Here is a 22,382-nt window from a genome sequence, read left to right as displayed (position 1 = left end):
ATATATCCAGAGATAAACATAGATACGAAGTCAACACGGGATGCAATAGAAGTGTACACCGATGGATCCAAAACAAAAACTGGCACAGGAGCAGGGGCCTACTGCCAAGAACTAAACATGAAAATAAGTCACGCACTCGGTAAGGACAACTCTGTCTTCCAAGCAGAGTGTGTAGGCATTACAACCGCAGCCATAGCAATGGCAAATCGACAGGTAAAAAACTTTAAGATTAACATTAACTCAGATAGCCAAGCTGTTCTCAAAGCTTTGGCTAAATTCTGGACAACCTCCGAACTCATACAAGACTGCCATAAGGCTCTGGAAACACTCGCCATGTCGAATGATATCACCCTACGGTGGGTCAAAGGACATGATGGGGACCAGGGAAACGAGGCAGCGGACGCATTAGCACGCAAGGCCACGACGCTGAAGGTGACAGGGCCTCAGCCTATTGTACCCATACCCTTCAGTGAGTATAAAACTTGGTTGCATGAACTAACACTTAAGGAGCATTCCCAATTATGGGCAAACGCAACTGACTGCAGGCAAGCCAAAGAGGCTTTCCCTAACATAGATATACGACAAACTAACAAACTACTCCGCCTGGACAAAGGTAAACTTAGGAAGGTGGTGGGACTCATAACAGGGCATAGCCCACTAAACAAACACCTTTTCGTTATAGGTGTTACCGACAGTCCTCTGTGCAGGGCCTGCATGGAGGTCGATGAGACGCCGACACACGTGCTCCTGGAGTGCATGGTCGTGGCAGAACAACGAGAACGCCATTTGGGTTCCCCAACCTCACTCCATGAAGTCCTCGGCAACCTGGGCGGTCTACTTGGCTTCTGGAGCGAGCTTGGATGGCTGGAGTGAAGACTTCGGCGGGGAGGGGCAACGCACGCACAACAGACGGAAACGTTTAAGTGCGGAAACCAGCCCAGAGAGAAGAAGAAGAAGAAGAAGAATACCTGGACAATTATTGGCGTCGGACTACTGTGTCTCCTTATACTGTGCCTTTAATTTAGCACATCGACACATTCGCACGCGGTATCGAAACGACACGGGGCGATCCAAACGTGCTCTGGAGTGGAAACCGCTTATCGATTAGCACAGTGCAGAACGAAGTGAAGAAGGTGGCAAGAAGCGGGTGGATAAGGAAGGCAGAATACCGTGTTTGACGTCGCGCTCTTGAAAAGATTGTACAGCATTGGACCCATATAGACTGTTGGATGGGAAGATTGGATTGAACTGAAACGATTTATGCCTATGGCGTCGCGTCGGTGTGTTAAAAGCGTTGAGGCTCGAAGAATGTGACGTGAATTTCTAGAGATAAAACTTTGGTCTTTGTTTCCTACAATAAACTTCAAGGTATTTTCTCCGTTCTACGTAACAATGGCGAAGTAAAATGTGCTGCAGGTGCAACTGAAAGCTATTTATTTCAAGAAGAAATTAAATTAAACCAAGAAATATGTTCAGTTCAAAAGACTTAAGCTCCGCCTTATCTGAACTTACCTGCACAAGGCAGTTTGCACAGTTAAGTGCGTGCGTGTGGACGGCAAGACGGTATCCCGCACAGTTCCAAAAGCTGCTAAAGATTGGACTGAGCAGTTCTCGGTCAGACGGAGCGTGTAGCCGGAGCGTAAGAAAAAACCTTAACCGAGAAACTGTATAATACTTGCCCAGTAACTACTGCTACTGAATACACGTAACAACAAGCGACATTAATCATCATCATGATCATGATTAACCCATCACTGTCTAGCATAGGTCTCCTCTTAGTACGAAAAGGATTTGGTCATAGTCCACCCCGCGCTGGCCAAATGCGGATTGACAGACTTCACACACCTTTGAGAACATGCAGGATTCTTAGCCATGCAGGTTTGCTCACGACGTTTGCCTTCACCGTTAAAGCAAATGGATATTTAATTGCTTAAAACGCACCTCTGAAAAGTGATGCGTGCCCGGGGTCGAAAACTCCGACCTCTCGAATAGGAAGCGAACGTTTTAACCACTAGGCTATCAAGCTTCTCAACAATATTACACCTCCCAAAAAAGTCCTAACTTTAAGATACTTTGAAAATCTTTCCCTATAAACAACAACAAACTACAGAGGCCCAGTTCAAAAATAATTTCAAACTGAAGCCAAACAAATCACCTCAGGTTGGAGCAGTCGTTATCGTTTTACGAGTTACCCCTGTCTATTGCTAGACGATAAACATGTCTGTGTGTAAAACAAGATGCAAGCTGGGAATATCCAAACACAAATAAACAGGAACCAAAAACAGCTTCAATGTAAATAGTAACTTTTTTAACTTTAATAAAATAATGTCTTGTATGTTCAAACGAAAAATAACATCTTCACTACTTCATTATTATAAATGTGAAAGTGTTTTTGTTTGTTGGTTTATTGGTTTGTTCCTTAATTACGTCGCAACGGGGCGAACGGATCGACGTGATTTTTCGCATAGTTATAGTTCCAAGAATTAAAGTAATTCCGGGAAATCAAACAGTTCAACAAACAAATTTTATATATCTATGTAAGAAATCACGTCAATCCATAGCTCTTTTGCAGGCTGCAGCGTGATTGAAGAAATAGCAATAACACTTTCGCATTTCGAATATTAAAATTCGCCAAGTAGCGAAATCTACCCAAAACTACGGTGACAAGAATGCAGACAAAATATGAATAAAATCTATGAGAAGTTTCTTATCGCTTCTTGGCACATAACTTAAAGTTAAATGAAAATATTTTTCGTATCATTCCAATATGGTCGATGCCATACGTTCATTCCCTATATTGGTTCTTGTGTCAACATTTGATGAACTAGACATTTGGAAGCAGCAGAAAATCTTTTGAATGAAATAAATGTCCATAAAAGTTCGATATGAGAAATTACTCTTATCTCTTTATTTACAAAATTATAGAAAGTATGCGAAATAGCAGATCAATTTGTCTAAATGTATTAAATTGGCAACGATCCAGTAGTTCAGGAATCTGCAAGACTACCAATCAATCTTAAATACGTCGCTTATCAACTTTACCTTGTTCCATTTATTATACTACTTTCATCATCATCATGATCAACCCATCGCCGACTCACTACAGAGCACGGGTCTCCTCTCAGTATGAGTCCACCACGCTGGCCAAGTGCGGATTGGCAAACTTCACACACCTTTGAGAACAACTCTAAGGCATGCAGGTTTCCTCACGTTGTTTTCCTGATATTTTTTTTAAACGCACATAGCTCCGAAAAGTTAAGAGGTGCGTGCCCGGGATCGAACTCCCAGTAAGAAGGTGGGCGTCCTAACCACTAAGCTATCACAGCTACTATTACTACTTTACTGATACCAAATGGTTATAATATTGGTACAAATGTTATTGTCGATAGGATCATCGATGTATAGGATAAAGCTAACAATAGAACCGTATCCTAATCTGCAGAAGGCATTAGAAAATAGTTGCTTTACTTTTTTATTCCACAGTTTTGTATACAAGAGAATTAGTACTTCACGTTTGTGTATGTTCCAATTTAATTCTTGAGAATAAAATTTAGTTTCTTGTCCCTATCATGCCCCGCACATTTATGGTCAAAATCAGACATAGACAACATAGTGCTCCCAGTGCGGAGTAGTGTCAGTTAGTAAGGACTAAGTAGTAACACATCTCAGACTAGTTGGCGACGTCCGCGATTACGTCGCATGAAAGTAAAATAGGCCAGCGACCGACAAAACAATCCCTACAGGAAATCGACTGGAAGTGAAGAACACGCCCGCAAGATCCAATAAAAAATAACGTTTCATGGAGGATGTTCCTCCTTTTATAATATTTAATAGACACTTAATTACAAACCATAAACTATAAAGCAATTATGTAGTCTATAAAAATACCTATCTACCAATCCTTGCTCAGGAACGAGAAAATACATAAATAAATTGTTACGAGAAAAATCAGACAAAACTCACAGAATAAATCGAATGCCAAGAACTAGCTGCTTTTAAATGACATTTGCGTGATAGCTTCTTCTATATTTTAAAACAAAAGATGCCACAAGCCGATAACCCAACAATGGTACAGGACTATAGTTGGAAATGGCTATTTACAAGTTATGTTAAAGATTACTAGGTAATTTAAATTGTTAAAATAAAGTAAACAACCTATTAATAAATAGATAATTTATTGAGATATTGATCTACTAAAGAAATATTTTGAATATCAGCAAGTAACAGAAATGCCTAGTGTAAAGTTGTGAACACATAAGGTAAATTTTCTAACGTCGCGTCGGCAAAATCAAAGTATGATTCTGCCATATTAATACATGCTAGTTAATTGAAAGGAATTCTAAAAGCTGTTCAATTTGCGCATTATTCGCTTAATTGGCTTGTTTATTATTATTAGTTATTACCCAACTACTGTTAATTACCTAACAAATCCAAACGGGATTGCACGCATCATTAGCTATTTGACCTGAGTAATAACCAGCGTTCTTAATCATCTCAACGACAAGCACGATACAGATTTTCGGGGTTCCGTACCCGAGGAATGCCAACGGAACCCTACTACTAAGCCTCCGTTGTCCGCCCGTCTGTAAATGACAAATAATAAAAAGTTCAAAAAGGCCGCCGTGAAAATAAAAAAGTGTTATGATGGTGTGGAACCCTTCGTGTGCGACTCCGACACGCACTTGTCCGATTTTTAGTCCTTAAGAATCACATACTGAAAACTGCAACGAGTATTTTCATACATCATGAGTCATAACATAGAAAATTATTGAATTATCTACCATTGACCGGTTCAAAATTAACTAACTCCATAATTTTTCTGACATTATTGTTAGTTCAAGCACGACACAAAAATACTAACACGAAAATACTAAACTAAAGCATTGAAATTTTGTTTTTCGGACTAGAGATGTTATGGAGATCAAATACGTAATATCGAATTTCACCTTTCTATTCGATAGCCACGAAAATGACTGGTGAAGACGAACAACGGTTCCATTGTGTAACGAAAGCAAATTATGGTCTTTTACTTTTTATTGAAGTGATTACGCTCGAAATAGCAGTGATTCTAAACTACGATAAGGTGACATCATCGATCAATCTTCGATCAAATTGGTCGAGAAGACAATCATGATCATTTCGAAATAAAATTATTATAACTTCCTCATGGCTAAAAATAATATAGATACTGGAATATAACTAGAAGAAATCGAAGAGCTTAAAACGAATAGCAACGATGTCTATGTTGTCTACTGCGCAAAGAATACGCATTAGATTTTTCATCCCGATCAAAAATTTTGCAGGCTGCAACTTTTTTGCCCAGTCTTACTAATTTTGACAGCTTTAGAACACGACTTTTGGTTCGGAATAGCCATTCCATACATTCCCTTCGATGCTTAACACAAGAAAGGTATTTAATTAAATCCGTTAAGGATTTAAATGCCTTTTTTGATGTTAAGCTATTGGTATTGTGTAACTTTTATACGAGTACACTACTGTAAGCACATGCCTCTCGTTTAGTTGAAAGGGTCTGTGAAGAGAAACCTTAACAACACTGTAAACTAAAGAATATAAATTGACTACGCACCCTATCATTAAAAAACTAACTACCTATCAAGTTTGAGAGGTTCAAAGCTAACTATTTTATTTATTTAGAAATCTTCATTGCACACGTAATATATGTATCAACAATACAAGGATACAGAAGAAACTATGCAAGAAGGGCGCAAAGGCAACTTACTATTGCTAAAGCAATCTCTACAAACTATGTTTTGCAAACACGCACTGTTATTACACACACACTCACCAAATTTTCGTAACAGTTTATTTATTCATAATTCAAAAATTGTTACATAATCTAAGTATTTTGTAAATTATATTATTGCGACTATTATGGAAGAATACTAAATTGGTTGAACACTGAGAACGTTGAAGGAATAACATACTAAATTCAATTTAAAATGTTTAATTTGATTATAGTATAACAAGTAAGAAAGTGAACCACAAAGTCCAGTATAAGAAAGTATTTCGCTAGTATATCAGTCTCGCTCCGAAACTAGAGATTTATAATTGAAAAGGTCGATGATCTAAAAACAACATGGCGGGTGCATTGACCGGTAGTTAATACGTTAACCATCAGGTGTTTATTTACCGACAATATATTACTATGAAAATAAATCACACGCGGGGGATCTGGCAGATCTTAAACTTTATCTACACAGATACTTACATCTGCCAATGAGTAAATAACCTTCCTAAATATTTGCTCTCAGAAAAGCTCAAAGTTTAATGCAAATAAAAATGTATATTATGACTTTATTTGCAATGGAAAGGCAGTTATAGGAACTAAAGAATAAAGAGATAAAAATCTACAACCGCACCTGCTGTGTTAATTGTATTGGAATTCTGTTAAAAGTTTTTCGAGAATATTAATTTTTTGACATAATCTTGCTCTTAGAGGGAAAGAATTGGCTCTTAATTCTATAGAGAGCAGAACCTCTCTTGAGGAAACTTTGAAATAGGTATCTTATTACCAAGTTTTCTTTGAACAAGACTTATGTTGGCGGACTTTCTATAACTTTGTTTTGTCAAATAGAATGAAATGTTACAATTTACATAAACTTTTATCAGGGCCTAAAAAAGTTATGATTAGTTAAAAACTATAATAGCCTTATAATTATAAAATTACAGAATTATCGTATTTAACTTTTTTTTACTACCTGGGACAATCGCCTTCTTTGTGTCCTAGTTTATTATTTATTGTCTGTATTTTTGCAATAAAGCTTTCATTTACTCTAGTAAGATAAATATTTTAAATGACCCTGAATTTGTACGCCGCTGCACTGATGGTAAGCGAATAAACAGAATAAATTACAAGTGTGACTGCAAGTTTACTTTTTAAGCATCTGCATCTCTGGACAGCTGCATATCTCTTTCAATTAGTTAACTGGTAGTTGTTTAAAGTACTTACATCAAAGTTCAAACATCAACAACTTCTATTTAGTGGCCTACTCGACTGCATAGTATGCATTATGCATATTTAGTGTGCCAATTTAGCTGGCAATTAATATAATTGCAATAACCTAAAAATACTGCAACAAAAGGCAGGTGTAAATAATTTTTTAAACATTTTTGCAACACTAACACTAGACTAAAACACCAGAATGCAACAATATGAAACCAAAGTTGATTGAAAATCTTAATCTAATTAGTTAAGATTAAGATTTTCAATCACATTCATCATTTAATCTTCTAAACTGACAGCAATCAGCTTTTTTTGCTCAAATTATATATTCTTCATTTTTTAAATTCTTTTACAAGTTTGCTCTTGACTGCGATCTCACCTGGTGTTAACTGAAGTGACCATGCAGTCTTAAGATGGAAGCGGGCTAACTTGGAAGAAGTGTGGCAGTTTTTACTAAACCCATACTCTTTAACCGTTTTTACACGGCGCGGCGCGCTAAATCGCTTTGCGGCACAGCTTTACCGTGGTAATACGATAACTAGCCACAGTCGAATCCTCCTACAAGACCAGATGAGAAACAATTTAGAAATTGTAAATTCTTCTCATCGCTGCGCCACGGAAGTCGTCACATGTTATTAGACAAATTCTTTCAGAAGAAATAAAATACCCAGGTCTTTCTTTTGCTACCGTTAGTAAAAATCACTAAGGAATATTACTTTTAGTAATACCCTTAGTAGGTCAGGCTATTTGACCTTTTTCATCACTAAAGTGGAATCACATAGGATCTTGGGTAGTAAAGTGGGATTACAAGCGTCTAAGGGCACTTTGAGGCCTGAGCTTCGTTTTAGTACATGATTGAATTGATTAAGTTAATTTATAAAGTTCGAGCGACGAATGTAGAGATGATAAGATGAAATGAAAATTCGGTTCATATACCTAATATAATTTTTAGGGCGGTTCATTATTTTTATCTTATACTTCGTTCTAACTTAATAAAGTTATCAGTCCTAACTTAATAAACCCCATTGTTGATAAACTTTATACAATAAAAGCCAAGTAAAAATTCAGCAAAATAAGTATTGGTCTTTTGTACTTACATAAATCACGAAACTAAATTGACACGTCTGCTTTCAGAGATGTTATTTTTTGATATTTCTAGGCTATCTGCAGTCAGTCATTTATGTGGACTATAATCAGATTATATGAGTGCGTTAAGGGTTGGGAGAAGGTCACTCCATCAAGAAACTCTTCTCATAGGGCTCAATGCTCAAACTCATCCCTGGCTTTATTGTCCACAAGACAGTTCTTCTATTGTAGCTCGTTTTAGCTATTCGCTGCCAGACTATTCGCAAGGGCTTCTAGCCTGGCTTTAACATTATTATTAATGCTAATTACATATTTCAGAAATGTAAATTTAGTTTTGCATTACAATGGTAATAATATTAAGCTTGCGCACCTTCAATCGAAACAAACAGAAATCCAAGATTCTTTAATTAATAAAACTTGTGCAACAGTTAAACCACAAAATGGTTTAACTGTTGCAGTTAATAATAAAGTTAACATAGATAACTCATAGACCTAATGATAATCTGCCAAATACATAAAAAGAAAGTTGTCAAACACTACAAGCTCTACAATTCGTGAATTAGCTTAATACTAATAAGTACATACGTACAAAATCCGGTTCCGTTAACAAAACGTCACTTTCCAACCGGTCTCTATATACTTACGCGGATACTTAGTACCTAGATTTATACAAATGCATTAAATGATCATGTATCCAATAAAATCTCATTAGCTTTGACTTTTGTCAATAAAATGTTCAAACTCACTGTCCTAGTATTCGAGTAATTTATTAAATTATTCCCAAATCTGAATTTTTATGAAATCTCTACCATTGTTTGATATTATTAATTTAGTGGATTTCAACCAAAAAGTATTGAAATTGTTGAGACGAAACTTTAGCATACTTATGTAGTTAAGACTTAAATACTATCTACTCTTAACTTTCATCAAAATCAGTCGACTTGAATCCGATTTACGGCTTGATCACGATTAACAAGTGAAGCGCTAGTTAACTATAGAAATATAATATTAAAGCAAGTTGCGAAAATTGTATTCCAAAATAACGTTGTTAATATCTGTAAACTTGTTAAAACGTCAGGACGATTCGCACTAAAAGTAACGATAATTAAAACAGTCAAAAGCATACTTACACATCAAACCAACCCCAGCGCCGAACAGGATATAGCGAATCTGTCCGTTAGTAGTAACAAAAGTTCACTTGGGACGACACAGGGTAACAAAATTAAAAGAACCAATGATAAGTGCACATGTAAGTATATAAAGCAAAATGTTAGTCTGTGACAGGGAGCACGCGGTGCGTCCAACGTCGACGTGAGAGTGAGCGTAACTACTGAATCGTCGAGGATTCTGACTGCATAGCAATTTGTTGAGTCGGCTTTGCTGCGTGAAGCGAGAACTCGCACAATTTTGGTTCTGTGTAGTCTGTTTATTGTTTCTAGTAAATTTATATACCTGTTTTATGAGTTTACAAAATTATATTCGGAAGCGTATACAGTTTTGTAAATAAAAGCAGAGTTACTGAAAGCAGTATGTGTATATGTACCCCACCTACTGAACTGATATGTTAATCAGCTTAATAAAAATCGTGTTCTGCAAACTTTATGTAATCTACCGAAATGCACTCCATTGAAAATGCAATTGAATTAATGACTGTGTTTAGGTTTAGCTAGAACCAACAATTTCATGTTCTAAGTTTTCGGAATGCTCAATCAATGATTTCGACTTTGAGAAATGAATTCAAACAGATACAATATTTTTACTTCTTCTCTGCTTCTCTACCTTCTTTCAATTGAAGCTAAGAAATGAAAATAGTTTTATATATTCATAATCACTGACTAACAATCAAGGTGCAGCTCAAACCACTTGGTCTAGAAATTTGACATTTTGCATGTAGGTTTTCTAAAGAAAACCTAGAAAGGATTTTCAGAAATTCCTCTCAAGCGAAGCCGGAGCGATCAGTTAGTATTATATGAACTATTATGAGAATAAATAAATCATATAAATCACTCTGACCCAAAACCGTGCCATGTTTATTGTTCTAAGATTTATCGCGTTCAGTGAGGCAGATGTAATCTGAATAATCATAATGGAGGCTCAGACAATCATTTTACTGATTAACTACTGAAGCAGAGAAATGTGCAGCTGCCGTTTTCCGATCAGAAAAATATAAAGCCTTGTTCTCCCCATGTCGAAAACAACTCTTTTTTGCTTATACTCATCATCTACATCATGATCAGCCCATCGCCGACTCACTACAGAGCACGAGCCTCCTCTCAAATGAAGATCTATAGAGCGTACTTTGACAAAGTCAAAGTACGCTCAGACTTAAATTTCAGTTCAAACGAGACAGATTTATGCCAGCGATATAACGCTGTCTCGTTTTAACAGTGTCTTGTCTGAGCTTTGTGATAGAGATCCTAACCTCAGAGTAAGAAGAGTTTTTGGGCATTGGCAGATTTCACACACCTTTGCGAACACTTGGAGAACACTCAGGCATGCAGGTTTCCTCCCGATGTTTCCCTTCACCATTAAAGCAAGTGATATTTAATTACTTAAAACGCACATAACCACGAAAAGTTGGAGGTGCGTGACAAGGATCGAACCCCTGACCTACGATTAGGAGGCGGAGGAGGCGGACGACTACTAAACACTAGACTATCACAGCTTATCCTACTCATAAGAAAATATTTTTTACATCTTTCAAACTTTGCTCTGAACAATCCTTTAGATTTCTTATCATATTAACTGATACCCGAGCTTTAGGTTTTAAAATCCCGTGGAAACTCTTTGACTTTCCGAGTTGAATAGCCTATGTCACTTTATATCCATGTAAAAAATCAGACCAACCCGTTGTTTCGTTGCAGCGTGATAGAAAAACAAATCAACAAACAAACACACTTTCGCATTTATAATATAGGTTGTAAATTGTGATATCTATCACTGAAGTTTAATCTTCTATTTGGATATATCGGATTAAAACATAAAATTAAAAATAATCTAGAAATAAATTGTAACTAGCAATGGGCGGCATATAAAAATGATTTATACGACGAATAATAAAGAAATCTTCAAAAGTCTGTCATCTTTATGGGAATGATATATCACATTTAGCTGCGACAAATTGTCCTGGATATATTGTTTAGGGAAGAGAGAAACGTTGCTGGAATCGAGATGAATTTAGAGCGCGCTATGCTAATTATAACGAGACATTTAACGAGCTCTATCAAGCTCAGTGCAGATATATATAAATAGATACCATTAGCTATTGAGAACCAAATCTTGTTAATTTATCTTTTACTAGTTGAGCTGACCCGTCCCAGATTAATTCGAGTGATATTTTTGAAAATCCTTTCTTAGTGGGGTTCTGCGTTATAGGGCCAACTTTCATGGGAACCTTAAAGTTTCTAGACCCACTAGCGGTGTGGAGTGCCGCTGCCTCCTTTTGCGAAGAGGTGATGTCCGTAAAGGAGGCGGCGGAACGTGAGAGGGAAATTTTGATGGTGGATCTCTCTCCAGCCTCCATGAGTTACCGGCCTACGGTTGACGGGCGAAAGGGGCATTCATCAACCGAAATATAAACAGGTCAGGCGGTAGTGCGCTGTGTTTCAGGCGCGCTTCTGAGACGGATCTGGTAGCAGCCAGCCTAGCGATGGGACCTGCCTGCGCCTGCCAGTTGGTGGCGGGTCAAAACCTGGCAGGACCGTGGTGAATACTACTTAGTGATACCCCCGCAACCGCCAGTCTTTTGAGGGACAATCACAGGTTTAAGTGGGTGCAAGCCCCATATAACCTCCTCATTTCCCCTGACTGAGGGGTATGCGTTAGGCATTTTCTGTGTATAAAAGAAGCAGTTTGAGCTATGCACAAGTCAATCAGTGTGCTTATCCTCTTATATTTATGTATCGATATTGGTAAAGTAACAAGTAAGAAAACAAAATTGACAACTGATGGCCTAGTGAAAATGTGTAGTACCAATGATGATAGTAGTATATTATGTATACCAATGATAACCTAATAGGTAAGATGTTTACCTATCCATCCTATATTTTTTTAAATTAAAGTTACTACTAGACCTAGTACCGTATGTGCCCTTTAGTGAAGGAAAACGTCGTAGCAAAACCTGTATAGCTCAGAAGAAATTCTAGGACAAGCACCGTGACCAACATTAAGTACCTAAGTATATCTAGTAGTAGTATTTTTTAATTTGTCTTGCTTCGTGCAAGTCAGATATGTGATAAACAAGAAACAACAAATTCTGCTAAAACAGATCAATTTAAATGATACAGCGTGCAAGATGCATACCTACCGGTACATCCATACGGATACTGACATACTAATACTTAGTATTATAAATGCGACAATGTGTCTGCCTGTCTATTAGCCTGTCTGTCTGCTAGTTTTTTTAGTTTGCACCCCGGGATAGGACATAGACTAATTTTATCTCGGAAAATCAAAGAGTTCGCATGGGATTCTTAGAAACCTAAATCCACGCGGACGAAGTCGCGGGCATCACCTAGTAAAATAAAAATATCTTCAAAATAAAACTTTTGAAAGAATCATAACATTCTTATATTCAGCGAGATACTTATTTTTAAAACCGTCAGGAATTACAGAGTTAACAATTTAATATACTGTTAACTGCCCCTTCAGCTGGCGTTAGAGTGGCTCTCGAAACAAGGTATCAAGCGTCTTTCATACAACTCGATTATTAAATTATTTAAATTATTATTATTTTTATTATACATCAATCATTTTTATAACTTCGAAATTCTACTGTTGCGGCAATCTTTAGATCTCGGTAGGAAAGGCATTTCGAACCACTAACCAGTAGTGGTAAATACCAGTGATGATTCAAAAGCATTTGTTAAAGTTTATTTGAGTAAAAAATAAGTAAATATTTCTATTCTATTATATTGTCGATATTTACGAGTTGAAGTACTTGTCGTAATAAAATATGATTTGACTACGAAATGCCAAAAATGTACTCATGACCCAAATTCGAACCAATCTGGAAAATATGTTCGCTTTATATTAGACAACCTTAACATAATATACGTGGCTTGAATGTTTTAAGCCTTTATCGGACAAGTTACAAATTGTGTCTGGAAGCAGAGTTTGAAAAAGGGATCGAAGAGTTTTAACTGAAAACTGCTGTAGGCATTACAAGTAGGGCACACTATAACTTATTATAAGTATAAGAAGGAAATTCTTTAGATAAACACTTTTATACAAGATGGTCGTGTTTTGATCGCACAGTTTTATACTCTGATAAAAAGCTTTTATCAATGAAGATTGCAGAGCACAGAACACCGGTGTTCTGTGTTGCAGAGTGATATTGGTAAAATGCAGCGAATGACAAAAGTGAACTATACAAAGAGCACGAGTACAAAACCAACGAAGCATTGAAAAGCTGAGTAAATATCGGAAGCTTGAGCATACACAAACACTAGTGACCCGTCCCGGCTTCGTACGGAAGAGGAACTATTGCACTATAAAATATAGATAAAATAAAATATAGTCCACTTGCTGATAATGTAGCTTTCTATATTTATTTATCGTGATTCTATATATTTTATAGTGTTTTTTTAAAGCAGTTAAGTAGTTTTTGAGTTTAATCTACCTTTCTCCTATAATATTAGTTAATTTTCAATGAAAGCACTCAGTCGGCTTGATTTCTCCCAACATCTTAAAGAATGATCGTCATATTTTATCAAATTAACTCGAAACATTATTAAACTATGGTACCTACATATATACCTTTCTCTCGAATCACTCTATCTATTGATGAAAACCGCATTAAAATCTGTTGCGTATTTAAAAAAATCTAAGCGTTCATAGATATAGACAGCGGGAAGCGATTTTATTTTATAGGTACTATGCATAGATGTGTTACTTTATTGAAGTTAGTATCTACTTTGACTATCCGCACTCGAGATGAAGAACTTCTTTTGAACAAAGTTAAACTTATAAAACTTTGACTTTGATAGAGAATTAGGAAACAAAATGTTTATTCATAAGACTGAATTGGTTTAGTTAATGTATATAGAGTTACAATTACAATTAGCCAATAAAAAGCTGTTATTTCAAGTAACAAATGCAAGGACCTGGTAGTGGTGATTAATGATTGCACCAGACTGTGGAATTAGGGTCGATTACCGGTCATCTTACGCTAGCATTACGTAAAAGAAAACAAACGACGTTTAACAGGGCTCTCTCCGTCACTCGTTTCCACTCGTTTCATACAATCGTAGTTCCAATTTCATTTGAATATTAAGCAACCAAAGTCCATGAAATTTTGCAGACATATTCTAGAAACTAATATCTGTGTCTGTGGTGTTTTAGATTTTTCTAAAAATATGTAGTTTTAAAATTACAAGGGCTCCAAGATTTGTATGAAAATTTTAAGACCGCGTAACTTTGAAACCGAATATTTTAACAGAAATCTGGAAAACCACAGACATAGATATTAGTTTCTAGAATATGTCTGCAAAATTTCATGGACTTAGATTGCTTAGTATTCAAATGAAATTGGAACTACGATTGTATGAAACGAGTGGAAACGAGTGACGGAGAGAGCCCTCTCAAGAAGTCGGTACAATTTAAGTAAGTAATTGAGGTTTGAAGTTGATTGCTTGATTGCGAACGTCTTTATTTTAAAACACAGTTTACTGAAAACAATGATAGTTAAACATTAACCCATTTAATCCATTTAGTTAAAATTAAATAGTTAAACTTGGTAGATGGACGATATCTTCAACTGGATAACACAGAAGAATATAAAGAAAATTGACGGAAATTTAAGATTTAATAAAATAGTTATGAAATCTTTCTTTACAATACAACAGATAGTAACATAGCAAAATTTTTGAGTGGAAAAATCCAGAGACTTGTTCTAGAAAAAGCATGATGAGTGAATTTAAGAAAGCAGAAATAATAAAATGAGTAACAGAATGAATGTCCGTAGCGTCGTGTGGTGCATGGCAGGAAATTGCAAACACGTTAGTGACTATTGAACTCATTTAGTCAGCTCACTGCATATAGGGGGACTGAATCAGTTTTATATCCAATACTAGGTATATGTGCCGCTAGGTTATTTCATCATAGTACATTACATACCATAGTATATTTCAGTACGTTGATTACTTATGGAGTTTCATAAAACAAAGTTTCATAGAAAAAGTTAGGTTGATCGCTAGTTGGCAACAATAAAATATCTTTTAAATTTTATATTAGCTTCTTTATCAACTTCTAATAGCCGCTGTAAAGACTAGTTACTCATCAGTTTTCTTTGAATATCGTTTTAACAAATAGCTATAGATAGCATCTCTCAGATTTTACTTGACAACTGATTCTATCTATACGTCTTGAATAACGATATCCGTTTATAGAATGCCTTTTCATGTTGCCGAATAATAAAGGAACTTACAACAATGCTTCAATTTTTCTACAAAAAACTTTATGTGCAGAACTTTTTTTATGAAAGCCATTCGTAGAGGTTTTTGTCTGTGAACTATAGAATGTTATAAAAGGTCGCACAGCCTTTCATGGTTAAGCTAACGACGTCGCTCATGCGCTCACAAATATCTCGTAATGAAAATATGAATAGTGGAGAACTATGGAAACCGCAGAAGCCACGGGCCGCCTCAACTTTGAAAAGGAAACTGAAATATGAATTCCCTAGTTACTATTGAAACCTGAAAGCCACGGTTAGAAGGTCAAGGTCTTTTGCAACGAAACCAATTAAATTACGGTGTTCATATTTTAATATTTATAAGGTAAATGTTTACTCGTGCGATGGAGTTATAAATGGAGCTGCCGACGTGATCCAATTTCGTGGCAATAAATTATCAATGACTATTATCTTTGACATGTGTATTCGATAAATATGAAGCAGCTAAAATGCGTTAACTTTGAGAAAGGACTCGCCATATTTGGTCTATTTGTCAACTGTCATGTCAAAAGTACGGTTTAGTGTTTTCCGTATTAAATCGTACTTTTGAAATGACAGGTGACAGGTTAATAGAGTAATAATTATGGCGAGTCCTTTCTCAAAGGTAACGCATTTTGGCTCTGCTTTATATTTGACGAATATACACGTCAATAATTTCTCTTCTTTATAGTTCACTCTGCAGTGTAGCAGCTACAACAACTCTGTCAATATGATGGACAATGAAGAGTAGATGCCATATTTTCAAGAATAATTTATTCTTGAAGTCTTGAATATTGCATGATGTTTCAGAGGCACCGGAACAATTTGACGAAATTGTTGAATCTGGGAGTCTTAGCTAGCTAATACTATATACTATGGTCTGAATACATAGAAGAAAGGAATGCTAGACTTTTTAAAAGTTTTGCATTTCTTATGGTTTCCTGATCCTTCAATGCTACTAAAGATATCCTAAAAGTGATTTACTTATTCATTCGCTATTATCAAACAAGCAATAGAAAAATCAATACAACTAATTATGTCCGCATGAGCAGAAAAATTGGAACAATGAAGCAAGCTTTTTTCGCAAAACAACGACATAATCTTTCTGCAATAACTATGTTAGATCACGCAACAATAATCGTTTCTTTACCCCATTCTCAAGATAATAAATCATTACTTGCCTACATACATTAGATAAAGTCCCACATAGTAGGTACCATAAACTATTTATTTAACTACTTACTACATAGTTACGGACTTTTATAAAGATTTATGGACCCTCCCTATTTGACCTCAGTAGATCTGGTACTTTTAATATCAACTTTTTAAAAATAGCACCCACTAACTACCTTACATGATTAAAATGTTGCTGTACTTGGCAGCAACCCTTTTTTAACCCCCGACCCAAAAAGAGGGGTGTTATAAGTTTGACGTGTGTATCTATGTATCTGTGTATCTGTGTATCTGTCTGTGGCATCGTAGCGCCTAAACGAATGTTCCGATTTTAATTTACTTTTTTTTGTTTAAAAGGTGGCTTGATCGAGAGTGTTCTTAGCTATAATCCAAAAAAATTGGTTCAGCCGTTTAAGAGTTATCAGCTCTTTTCTAGTTTTCTTGTAGAAAAGAAGGTTAGATAACCGTTAGGTTCATAATATTATGTCAATTGACAAATGTCAAGCTGTCAAGATGGACGTTGCCTAAATATATAATTATTTATTTATTTGAAAATCATGTTTTGGAAAACTCAGATACTTTAGATAGTAGGCGCAGAATAGTCCAAGAAATTCAGTTCAGCCGTTTGAAAGTTATCAGGTCTTTTCGGTCTTTTCTAGTTACTGTAACCTTCACTTGTCGGGGGTGTTATAAATTTTTAATTTACACTTGTTAACCGACTACAACAAAGCCAAAAGGAAGGGTTATGATTTTAAGTTAAAACATTGGATAGCAGTAATCACAGTAGGTACAGTGAACGGTCAAGATGAGTCTGGGTCTTCTGCATATCCGTTACCACAAGAACCGCAGCAGTTCATGCATTTTGTTGCATACAGAATCAGGCATAACAGAAAAAGACGCGTTTTCGACGGGTCTCACAGTTAACAATTAACAAATTCTACATGCAATATTCATTAGTCACACTTGGTCTATTTAGAATACCGTTCTTGGTCGAAAGGCGAACCCAAAAACTTCACAAAGTACCGCGCTCTTGTTCCAACAAATTTCTAGAATACAACAAATCTCGTAACATGTGTAGAATAGATGACACAGTTGATTAGTCCCACGTACGTAATGCTAATGGCGGTTAAAAAAACCGGTCAAGTGTGAGTTGGATTCGCACACGATGGTTCCGTACCATCGTACGAGAAATTACACTTTTTTACCCACCTTGTAATTACAAATTCAGGGTTTTCGGATTTTCCCTTTTAGTTAGTGATATAAGACAAAGCTACCTGCTAAATTTCATGATTCTAGGTCAACGGGAAGTCCATAGGTTTTGATTTCCCTGACGACGGGTCTTGACAGACACGAAAGGCAGACACCAAAGTAATCCTATAAGGGTTCTTAAAGGAACTCTAAAAATTAAGTGGCTATATTGTTAGTTTGACAGGTGAAAGTTCGCCTGGGAACAGAATTCTTCTTTTTGTAACAAATCGGTTCACAATCGAGTACCAACCAATAATATAATCGTGAATGCAACTGGTGTTTTGTTAGACACGTAACATTTTTTTTGATAGAAGCTTAATCGCTGCGAAAATTGTCTTGTGTAACGTAATGGGTATGGTCTTTTATTTCATTTTGGAATAAAGAATCGATTATTGACTAGTCATTTTATGTGATTTGATGAAGCGGCGATAGCCTTGTGGTTAAGACGTCCTTCTCTTCAGGTCTTTTGATTACGGAAGGCAGGGTTTCTCCGCATGTGTCGTTCCATAGACGAAAGTCTCACTTCGGCTAAGGGCCGTGACCAAGAGGTAGGTATTATTTTGGTAGTTCGACCATTTAAGATACTATTTTTAGTTTCAGAAATAAGCATAAAACCACTAACTTTTGAAGCTTTGGGTAATCAGATAAAATCAGTTGTACATTTGCAAATAAAAAAATTCAGTACACACTGCATTGAATGTATGACTGAAGTAGCTTATGCCTGCGACTACCAACCTACCAATTTTTACCCCCTTAGGGGTTGAATTTTCAAAAATCCTTTCTTAGCGGATGTCTACGTCACAACAGCTAGTTGCACGCCTTTTAGCCGGATCCGTCTAATACATAGTTTGAGTGGTTGATAGATCGCCAGTTAGTCACATCCTTTTATACATATTAGAAGATGATGAACTGTTAAATGTGTTTAAGCCATGATTTGTATGTAAATTTTTATTAGCAAGGCTGTAAAAGTGTACATTAACGTGAATTATTGTAACCAGTTCACATAGCGGTAGTTTTGTGAATGTTACCAGAGCGTTTATCTCTGTTAAGTGTTAACCATCTGCTCAAAAGCATGTATCTGATGTTTGCAATTAACAACTTGCGGATATAATTCTGTAGTATACGCGCGCGCATCCTCTCCCACCATATAGGAAATGCGTTTTTCGACGTTATGCAGCAGCGATGAACGTCGCGATTATACTTATAATATATTGCTTTGTTACTTTATGGTTATGAGAGTAATAACTTCCGGAACAATATGCAAGTTTTGCTTTATTGAGACTTCCTTATGATTGGCGTGCAGTCAAATTTGATGTTAATGAATTAATTTGAAAGGTGCTGTAATGGAGACGTTGAACAGGAAACGCAGTGGTGGAAGACCTACCACCAGGTGGACAGACGACATCAAAGAAGTCACAGACAGCCGCTGGATTCAAGCGCAAGATTGTGGCGTGTAGAGAGACCTATGCCCAGCTTTGATCATAATTAATGAACTTGTTATAATACGCTCAATATGATGACTTGTAACACCGATTACCGAGGTCGTCCATCTGTTAGGAGAGGAGATCTAGTATTATAGGATGAAAATAGAGAACATGCCAAAGGTAGCAAGATGTGGCTTATTGAAGACCATAGATAACGGTATATTTCCCTATTCAATGGTGAGGACGGTAGAAGGCCGAGTTGTTCTTCAAAAAACTTATATAATGTCCAGAATGCAATATGAGTGTATAAAGAAGAGTTAGGTTAATAGGCTGATTGTGATGAATAGGTACTCAATACCGAAATTTCTTTATGTAGTAGGTATACATCATAAACAAATCATGAACTAAGATGAGACCAAACTTTGCCATCAGATTTCCAAAGTTCATATTCTATCTTCAGAAATGCTCAATTGTATTAATCTATATTGTAATCCAAACCAGACATGTTTTACATATATTTTCCACTCGTCTCGAAAAATCTGTCGGAATTACAACATACCGATAAGTTAACCTAAAAAAACTTTGTAAAAAACCTTGATTTTGTCTGTTTATTGTATCCAATTACTAACTATAAGATAGTTTAGGTTTATGATAGCCATTTAGTGAGATTGTCGTGCGAACTGGCGATCACAAAGCATCGTACGAGCCAGTTGATTCGATAAACGCATCCCAATCTTCCTAACTCCCACCGCCTTCTTGTAGAATTAAGTAACAAACTAACAATGATACATAAAAGACAGACATAAAGTGCGCAGTTGTGTTGCGCGTGCAATTTTAACTCTGAGAGGGTCTTTTAAAACTAGCGGTAAACGGAAAAGAGACGAAATCACTTTTGAAAAGATACACAGAGTAAGGATGCACCACCTTGTGACGAAATTATATTGTCTGTTTTTATTCCTAACTAAAAATTAAATTAACATTCAAACAGAGTTTTTTACTGTTTAAATATTTATGGGACTTTTTTACAGGCACTTTCAAATCATGAATGGCTGGAAACTCTGTTCCTCCTAATAAAAAAGTAAGTGAATCGGCGGTTAGCAATGTAAAGCGAGTAACTTAGGTATTCGATAATATAGATCGGTGTTTTGTGACTCTGCATTTACAGGCAAAAAGGATGTCTTTAAATTATAGTTTAAGGAGGGTATTTTGATTTATTTCATGATATCCGTTGTCTATTATTATGTACTAAATAACCCAGTGATATCATACTTTCCGTGATAAGTATACGTAAGCTAGAGTTCATCTTAATTTTTGGAGTGGGTTTTTTTTAGATGGTGACTTCAATTTATCATAACATTTCATATAAAATAACTAGCTGCACTTATTAGGGCTCAAGATATTATGCACTTATGTCTGACATGTAGAGCGTCGAGAATATTCTTCGAGTACGAACGCTCGAGACACGTCGGCGTGCTAAGTGACGCAGCCTGACAGACGTTCCCGGAATTATCCACATTCGTGCATACTGCATAGGAGAGTTCGCCTAATTATAGTGACTCGCAATGAGCGTTTCATACACGAGTTGAACCTAGATGTTCAAATTTTAAAACCTGTACCCACCTATGAATAACAGAACCCAATACCTTTCCTCAACCTTTCTTTAACGCCAAAATACAATTTGTGAACATCATTGATTTTAGAAAAGAGCCACCGGGATGATGATGGCTAGGTTATTTTCAAAGATGTTGTAAAAACGAAGATTACTCCACACAACTACCACTACCTACTTAATACAGAATTTTTCGACAAAATTATTTGAAGTGTTCTTGTTACTAGTATTTTATTTCTATAAAGAAGAAGCATGTTTTAGAAAGCATGATGCGTATGTAAAAATATTACTTTTGAAGTAATGCATTGTAACTTGTAACAATTTTGCATGGCTTGAAAAATTCGAAATTCAAGAACATTTATTTTTCTTTGGCAATGTGCGTAAACAAACTTATGGCTCTGATAAAAATGTCAAGACAGAAGAACCAGTAAGAAACTTCAATTATCTAATCTTTTCAAAAGGCAAAAGAAAAAGGAACATGTCCAGGAGCGCTAAAGACACGTCTGTTAGTGGTGAAAGACGTACCAGGAACGATGTAGACTGCTCCATACTGCATAGGACAGTTTAGCTAATTATAGTTACTAGGTCCGCATTCCTAACATTCTGTTTGCTGCTTTAACAGAATTTACTCGTAGCAGGCAGCGCCCTATTTTGCTCGATTGGAAAATTTCGGCGATATTGGCAATTTTCTCTAAGCCTTGTGGTCCACAAATTGGAATCTCAGACAAACGATGAGAACAATGTCAACAAACTCGACTTAAAACAGATTTAAAGTTGCAAAATATGCCGCGTACTTATATGATGCGGACGAAACGGGGAGCCCACCACATTATTGTATCAAGAAAATCCCTACTACTATGTGATTAAGAAAGTCACGACCCTCAGAAATGGGGAAAACTTAAGCAACTAAATATCACTTGCTTTAGCGTTAAAGGAAAACATCGGGAAGAAACGTGCATGTCCGAGACTTCTTCATAGTGTTTGTTCTCAAAGGTGTGAAGACCGCCAAATCCGCAATGAACCAGCGTGGCAGACTATGGCCTAAACCCTTCTCAATTTTGAGTGGAGATCTTTGCTTAGTAGTGGGCCGGCGATGTCATTGGTACTGGTTTTCTAACTTTTTCTATCAAACGCTTAGCGTTTTGGTTTACATTTGGGTCCCAGATAACTGACCTTCCTGCGTTTGATAGTCAAAATTAAGTTTCTACTTTTACCGGTGCGTCTTAGGATTTCGTTGTTGCTTAGCATCTAATCTAGCAAGAATACCCGAAAATATTTGCATTTATTTATACACATTTATCAACAAGCTCCATTAATAACTCGTATCAAATAACTGAAGTTACCTCAAGGATTTTGGTGAGAGCGGTGGATGGGCCACACAAAGACTTCAACCAACAATGTCTAATGGGTTCTTTCAAGAAACAAATTACATACTAGGCTATGTATTTA

The 22,382-nt window shown here is 36.3% G+C and overlaps 1 protein-coding gene across 4 annotated transcripts in view; it reads right to left on the bottom strand.

Moving 5' to 3' along the window:
• Nucleotides 1-22,382, bottom strand: part of LOC123880936 — an 85,669-nt gene that overhangs the window by 60,151 nt on the left and 3,136 nt on the right. For 2 of the 4 annotated variants that reach the window (XM_045929370.1, XM_045929365.1), the window contains exon 1: nucleotides 9,181-9,372. The exons of the other annotated variants lie outside the window; for them this stretch is intronic. The gene's annotated coding sequence lies outside the window, so the exon portion shown is untranslated. Of the gene's footprint in view, nucleotides 1-9,180; nucleotides 9,373-22,382 lie in introns of those variants that run through there. 4 annotated transcript variants of the gene reach the window in all.

This window comes from Maniola jurtina, chromosome 3 (assembly GCF_905333055.1).
Source record: "Maniola jurtina chromosome 3, ilManJurt1.1, whole genome shotgun sequence".
Taxonomy (NCBI): domain Eukaryota; kingdom Metazoa; phylum Arthropoda; class Insecta; order Lepidoptera; family Nymphalidae; genus Maniola; species Maniola jurtina.
This window is presented reverse-complemented; position numbering and strand designations above follow the sequence as displayed.